Below are 6,787 nucleotides of genomic sequence, written 5' to 3'. Positions count from 1 at the left end.
GAGGTCTCGCTGTCCAGGCGGGTCTCGAACCCGTGGGCTCAGGCAATCCACTCACCTCAGTCTCCCAAAGGCGCTGGATTACAGGCTGAGCCACCCAACCCGGCTAGTATCGACATTTTTTGAGACGTAAGAGGGTGGTGGGTTCTAAGCTGACAGAGGAAGCATTGGTCTCACCCCAGCCTCATGCCACACTTTGCCATCAGGGTTCTGAAGGAGAACTGCTCACATGCACTCTTTCTTTCCTCCCTCCCTTCCTTCCTTCCTCTGTCCCTCCCTCCCTCCTTCCTTCCCTCCCTCCCACTTTCCTTCCTTCCTTCCCTCCCTCCCACCTTTCCTCTCTCCCTCTCTCATTCCCTTCCCTCCTTCTTTCTTTCTTTCTTTCTTTCTTTCTTTCTTTCTTTCTTTCTTTCTTTCTTTCTTTCTTTCTCCTCTTTCTTTATTTCTCTCTTTTTCTTTCTCTGCGTCCCTCCTTCCCTCTTTCTCTCTCCCTCTTTCTCTCTCCCTCTTCCTTCCTTCCTTCCCTGCCTCCACCTTTCCTCTCTCTCTCCCTCATTCCCTTCCCTCCTCCTCTTTCTTTGTTCTTTCTTTCTCTTTTTCTTTCTTTGTTTCTTTCTTTTTCTTTCTTTCTCTCTCTTTCTCTCGCCCTCACTCTTTCCCTCTTTCTCTCTCCTTCCTTCCTTCCTTCCTTCCTTCCTTCTTTCTCTCTCCTTCCTTCCTTCCTTCCTTCCTTCCTTCCTTCTTCTCTCCCTTCTTTCTTCCCTCCCTTCCTCTCTTCCACCCTTCTTCCCTTCCCTCCTTCCCTCTTTCTTTCTTGGTCTCACTCTGCTGACCAGACTGGAGTACAGTGCTATGATTACAGCTCACTGCAGCCTTGACTTTCTGGGCTCAGGCAGTCCTTCTGCCTCAGCCTCCTGAGCAGCTGGGCTTACAGGTATGTGCTATCACACCCAGCCAATTTTTAAAATTTTCTGTAGAGACCTTGCTATGTTGCACAGACTGATCTCAAGCTCCTGGACTCAAGAAATCCTCCTGCCTCGGCCTCCCAAAGAGCTGGAATTATAGGCGTGAGCCATTGCACCCAGTTCACATGTAGTTTCTCTCAAACTCTATCAGGAAAGCAGCCATTTGTTTCTTCTAAAAATTCACACACAATCCCCAAAACTCCTACCTGTATAGGAATAGGAAGTGATTCAGATTCGGAAACATTCCTCTATACTGTCTATAAAAGCTAAATGCTTCTAGACAGAACCTCAGCCTAACCAAACAACAGCAATAATAATAATGACAATTTTAACTTCCAAGCCTGTGCTGGCTTCAGTGTAACTTTATATTTTCTCCCAAGAATAATGGGCCCCATGTCTAAGTTCCATTTAGTCCCTTAAATAGCCAAATAATGCCTATCCCTTGGGTCTAGGGTGCACATGCCCATCGTTTTGGGGTCCTGGGTAAAGAGTGTAAAAAACATGAGGAGGGTACATCTACTTGTCCCATGGGGGTAGGGGTGCCATGGGGAGGGCCAAGACAGGGTCTTCTAAATTGTGGAGCCAAGGACAAAGGCTTCTAGCCTGAAATTAGAGATGACACAGGGTGGAAAGGGCATACATCTTATAAAAATTAACTCTGATCATAGAATTTCCATGTTGGAATCCATTGACATTACTAGCCCTTTCCTCACTTTGCTCAGATTAGACTTGGTGAGCATTATTGACAGAATTATTCTCTGCCTAAACTGTCAAAGAATTTGTTAATGTTAGCAGGAATGCTGCATTTCATAACACAGATAATACAACCGTCAGGAATTTGAAGCATAAATACTCTTTCTCTATAAATATGTGAACATATGCATATGTATACGCACATGTGCATGCATATATTTATGTGTATGCATGTACACATACCATGTGTGTTTGTATGCATATATGTCAACACATGCACACGTGTATACACACATACACACAAATTTAGCAGGCAGTCTTAGCCCTGCCTCCCCAGTGATCCCCACCTCCTGATTTTCACATTCTTTTTTTTTGAGTTGGAGTCTCACTCTGTCATCCATGCTGGAGTGCAGTGGTATTCTCCTGGCCACCGCAGCCTCGACCTGCTGGGCTCAGGTGATCTTTCCATGTCAGCCTTCCAAGTAGCTGAAGCTACAGGCACGCATCACCACACCCAGCTGATTTTTTGTAGAGATGAGGTCTCACCAAGTTGCCCAGGCTGGTCTCGAACCTGTGGGCTCAGACAATCCTCTCACCTCAGCCTCACAAAGTTCTGGGATTATAGGCATGAACCACCACACGATTTTCACATTCTCAAGAATGTTCGATTTTGACATCTCTCCTTACACGTGGGTTGGATTTAAGGGCTCACTTCTAGTGAATGGAATACAATGAATGGGATGTCACTTCTGAGTTTAGTTTACAAAAGGACTGTGACTTCTGTCTTGAGCATCTTCTCTCTTGCTTTCTGGTCCATTCTGAGGAAAACCAGCTCCAATGTTGTGAGCAGATGTACAGAGGCCCACGTGGCAAGGTGTTGATATCTCTGGCCAATAGTCAGAGAGGGCCTGAGGCTTGCCAATAGCCTCATGAGGCAGCTTGGAAATGGATGCCCCCGGTCAAGGGCAGGCCTGTGGTTATCTCAAGGTCCACAGCCCTGGCCTTGATTGCAGCATTGTGAGAGACTGAACAGAGACACCCAACTGAGGAATACCCAGATTTCCGACACTTAAAAGGTCAAAATAATAAATGTTTGTTGTTTTAAGCTGCCAAGTTTTGAGATAATTTGCTATGTAGCAATAGCCAGCTAATTATACATCTCTCTTTCTCTCTCTCTCTTTCTCTCTCTCATTATTATATGGATAGTATAAGCAAATTTAATTACAGACATAATACATAAAAGGGACATTTCTCCAGTCAAATTCAGTTTTTCTCATAAGAATCCTTACCCTTTTCACTCTACTGTGTAGTAAGCATTTAACAACATTTTTTATATTGACAAGTTCCAAATTATTATTTAATTCTAGAAAGAAAGATTTACTCTTGGAATGTTATTTACGTGCAGTCAAACACTTACATGTAAAAATAAATTTAACTCTTTTCCTGTAAGAGACAATACTTTAATATGAAAATAATTTTTAAAAGATTCTTGTTTAAACAACTTAATTGAAGCTGAGGGTTGATGTAAAGGAGCAACATCAATTGCCAGAATGTATACTATTATCAAGTTAATAAATATTTTTCTCATTTTTATGACAAGTTTTTCAAATGTGATATGTACTTAAAACCACCATAAAACAAAGGACAATGTAATGCCCTTTCATTATATCAAATCTGGGATGTCACCTATCGACACATGGGTTTCATTACCAACATAATGGGTTTCCCTAAGAGTCTTTCTACCTTAAGCATTTGAGGATACTGGAATTTTTTTTAAAAAATTTTATTTTAAAGATGTGGGGTATAATTCAGGGTTACATATATAAATATTCATTATGCAGGTATCCTTGTTGGTGAAGTATGCACGCCCCCCTTCCCTGGCAGTTTCCCACTACTTCCAATCCCTTTCTTATAGTATTTTGATAATTGTTCAAGGTCTGCTTATGAATGAGAACATATGGTACTCTGTTCTTTATTTCTGTGATAGATCATTGAGTATGGTGACTCTAAATCCATCCAAGTTGCTGCAAATTTCATGTTTGTCCTTCTTTATGACTATGTAATATTCCATTGTGTATATGTATCACAGTTTTAAATCTAGTCCAGTTTTGGTGGGCAGCACGGTTGGTTCCAAGTTTTTACTATTGTGAATAGTGCTGCAATAAACATGTATGTGCAGGTATCTATTTTGTAGAATGATTTGAGCTCTCCCAGGTATATTCCCAAAAGAGGGATTGCTGTGTCATATGGAAAGTCAATTTCTAGTTCTTTCAGAAATTGCCACACTGTTTTCCAAAGAGGTTGCACTAGTTTGCGTTCCCACCAGCAGTGCATCCTTGCCAGCATCTGTTGTTGTTTATTTTATTAATGATGGCCATTCTTACTGGGGTTAGGTGGTATCCCAATGTGGTTTGGATTTGTATTTCTCTGATGATTAGTGAGCTGAACACTTTTTCATGTGTCTGTTGGCTGCCTGTATATCTTCTTTTGAGAAGTGTCTGTTCATGTCTTTGGCCCACTTTTTAATGCGCTGTTTATTTTTTTCTTTTGGCGTGTTTGAGTTCCTTGTAGATCCTAGATTTCAGACCTTTGTCAGATAAACAGTTGGCAAATATTTTTTTCCATTCTGTGGGCTCTCTCCCCTCTGGATAGTTTCTTTTGCTTTGCAGAAGCTTTTCAGTTTGATAAGGTCCCACTTATCTATCTTCTCTCTAATGACATGGGCACTTGGAGGGGTTTTGATCAGGAATTTGTTGCCAGTTCCCATTTCCATAAGCTCTGGTATTTTCTAAGGTTCATATAGTTTGAGGTTTTATGGTTAGGTCTGTGATCCATTTAGAGTTGATTTTTGTATATGGTGATAGGTAGAGGTCCTGTTTCAATCTTCTGCATGTGATCAGCCAGCTCTCGATACTGGGATTTTTTAAAGGAAAACATCAGAAAGAAGACCTAGCCTGGAAGTCATTTTCCTTATCATACTGGCATGGTTTTGTGGATGAGCTCAGTTAGCAGTGGCATTCAGGGTTCTTGGCAGCAGATACTTCACTGCCCTCATCTCCATACTACATTGGCAGGAAGAGACTCCCAAACCAGTTCCAAGAAGCCTGTGTCACCATGTATGGCCAGACATGGGCCATCAAGCTATTTAAAGTGTTCTCAGTGTGTAAGAGAAAACTCTAGATCATCTGGCACTCCTCATTTATTCATTTCTTCCATCAGATGGGCAGTGAAATCTACCGAGTCTCTATCATAAGCCACACACACTGCCAGGGACTGGGGGATATGAACAAGACACTCTATAAGGAATGGGAGGTAGGAAGCAAATAGCCTGAGTACCTATAGCTTTAACTGTACTTTAATTGTATTTGGTCTGCTTGATATAGGCTGGAAATCAAATGGATCATTAAAGATGTTACTATTATTTTCTTAGAGCCTGAAGTGTTTCAATTGCCTCCATATGTAATTCCAATCTATCTTCCTGACCACATTAACCGTGTGCTCCTTGTGGTCTTTATTCTGCTGCTGGGTTCCTGTTAATGATGCTTTCTTTCATTATCACTTTGTCACTAACAGCATATAGCAGGGTAAAGTTCAATAATCATTTTCATTAGAGGCAATACATGTGGGAAAGTAGTTCAAAAGAAATTTTTTTCATGGTAAGTGCAAAGGCATTGAGAGTTTTTTCCGCAGCAAGTTTAAGGCTTCTCAAGTTTTAGAAAACAATTTTTGTTTCCTGAATTCATTTGTGGCTATAACAAAGAAAGAAAATCTATTTTCATAACGAAGGCACACTTGTCAAGAACTTGACCATTTCCATGAATTTTGGTAGAAAAGATAGACTAGCAGCAAATGTAGTCTCTGCCCAATTCTTTACCACTTACCTAGTGATCTGCATAATTCAGTAAGAAGTAGAAATCAAGTTAGAGGTCATCAGATCCCTGACATTTATGTAGGTGATGGCTGTGGGTGGCTTTTGTAGACATGGACTTTTAAAAATGGACAGAGGAATAAGGAAAGGGAGTGAGAGACAGAGAACAGAACTAAAAGGAAGAGAAAGAGGGGGAAAAAGAAAAGAGAAGTATAGAGAAGAGAAGAGGTGATAATGGGTGAAGAGAAGAGAAAAAAGAGGAGAGAAGAAGAATAGAGAAACAGGTGAGAGAAAAAGACGAGGAGAAAGAAATAGAAGGGATTTATGGTGATTAGGAATGATGTTACCTTTGGATCATCCTCATCTTTTGAAAGGAAGATGTCCACCTTCAGGGACATGGTTTTAATCCTGTGTCCCAGTAAGACTGACAGTTATAATTCCCTATGCTCCTGGCATTAAAGGTAGACATTATGTCCAAGTCAACCTGAGCAGAATAATTCCCCTTAGGTTTTCAAATTGGAACTCAGAGCAAAGGAGCTGCTCATTACTGTGGCAAAGGTGTGTGGCATAAAGCCAAAACTTTTTTTTTTTTTTTAAGATGTGGGGTACAATTCAGGATTAGGTATACAAGTCGTTATCATACAGGTAAGGTTTAGACCTCTCTTTGGTCCCCACTTTGCCTGGCTTGAGATTGGGTCCTCTTACCGATGTTATGTGCCTCCCCACTTCCCTGGCAGTATCCCGCTACTGCCAATCCCTTTCTTATAGTATTATAGTAAATGTTCAGGGTCCGCTTATGAGTGAGAACATGTGGTCCTCAGTTCTTAGTTTCTGTGATAGATTACTGAATCTAATAGACTTTGAACCCATTCAAGTTCTGGTGAAGTTCATAATTTTGATCTTATTTATGGCTGTGTAATATTCTATTGTGTATATGTACCACATTGTTTTAATCTAGTCCACTTTCAAAGGGCAACTCGATTGGTTCCATGTTTTTGCTATTGTGAATAATGCTGCAATAAACATGCATGTGCAGGTATCTTTTTTGTGGAATGATTTAAGTTCCTTTGGGTATATTCCCAGTAGGGGGATTGCTTGGTCATATGGAAGGTCAATTTCTAGTCCTTTTAGAAATTGCCACACTGTTTTCCATGGAGTTTGAACTAGTTTGCATTCCCACCAGCAGTGTAGAATCACTCCCTTTTTCTGTATCCTTGCCAACATCTATTGTTTTTTGTTTTATTAATTATGGCCATTCTTACTG

Source organism: Carlito syrichta, unplaced genomic scaffold, assembly GCF_000164805.1.
Source record: "Carlito syrichta isolate Samal-C Ts95f unplaced genomic scaffold, Tarsius_syrichta-2.0.1 Scaffold301993, whole genome shotgun sequence".
NCBI lineage: Eukaryota > Metazoa > Chordata > Mammalia > Primates > Tarsiidae > Carlito > Carlito syrichta.
This window is presented reverse-complemented; position numbering follows the sequence as displayed.